A 918-nucleotide genomic window follows, 5' to 3' on the forward strand; every position below is an offset into this window, starting at 1 on the left:
ACAGCCTTGTTGGGATCCTTTCCTAGACCTATCCAACTTTTTGCATTATTCATCTGAGAACGTTCCAACAAAATCATTACAACCCTTGCCTCAGATTCAGACTCCATGGATTACAAAAAGAGAAACTGAGCTTAGAGAATGGAACTCATTTTTCTAAAATCACAGAGCTATACAAACAGTGAGTAAAGATGAACAGCCAATTTAAAATGAACTTACCAGTTAAGCTAGCTCATCACTCTAGAAGAATTTAGGGATTATAAAGTCAGGCATTGTGGCTAACCCAGCATTTCTGTCACTTTGACTCATTCTGAAACCCCAGTTCAAATCAAATGACACAATTAGAGAAGAGAAGGTGTCCTGCCAGTGAGCTTCCTCAGGGCCTCTTTCATGTCCCTGTTCCTCAGACTGTCGATGAAGAGATTCATTATGGGACTGACCACAGTGTACGTCATTGAAGCCATTGCAGTCTTTCTTGAAGAGTCACAAACTGCAGAAGTAATTCACGCTGCCAAACTTGTCCCATAGAACAAGGAAACAACTGAGAGGTGGGACCCACAGGTGGAAAAAAGCTTTGAACTTTCTGCCCAATGATGGCATTTTCAAAACAGAGGAGATTATCTGAGTATAAGAAAAAATGACTCCAAACAGTGGAATACCACCCAATATGCTCATTGCAGAATATATCAGGATATTATTGATGAGGGAGGGTACCCGAACAGGCGAGCTTGATGACCTGACAACTTCACAGAAGAAGAGGGGGTTTTCAATGTCTGTGCAGAAAGACAGCTGCAGCACCATCAGACTGTGGATCGGGGAGTCGACTATGCAAATGAACAGGGAGAGTATAATCAGCAGACCACAGAGGCAGGGGTTCATGATGACTTTGTACCTCAGTGGTTGACAAATGGCCACATAGTG

At 42.7% G+C, this 918-nt stretch overlaps 1 pseudogene; it reads right to left on the minus strand.

Annotated features, from left to right (window-relative positions):
* Nucleotides 1-338: 338 nt before the first annotated feature.
* LOC103581940 overlaps nucleotides 339-918 on the minus strand; it is a 1,169-nt pseudogene continuing 589 nt past the window's right edge.

This window comes from Galeopterus variegatus, unplaced genomic scaffold (genome assembly GCF_000696425.1).
Source record: "Galeopterus variegatus unplaced genomic scaffold, G_variegatus-3.0.2 Scaffold14372, whole genome shotgun sequence".
Taxonomy (NCBI): Eukaryota; Metazoa; Chordata; class Mammalia; order Dermoptera; family Cynocephalidae; genus Galeopterus; species Galeopterus variegatus.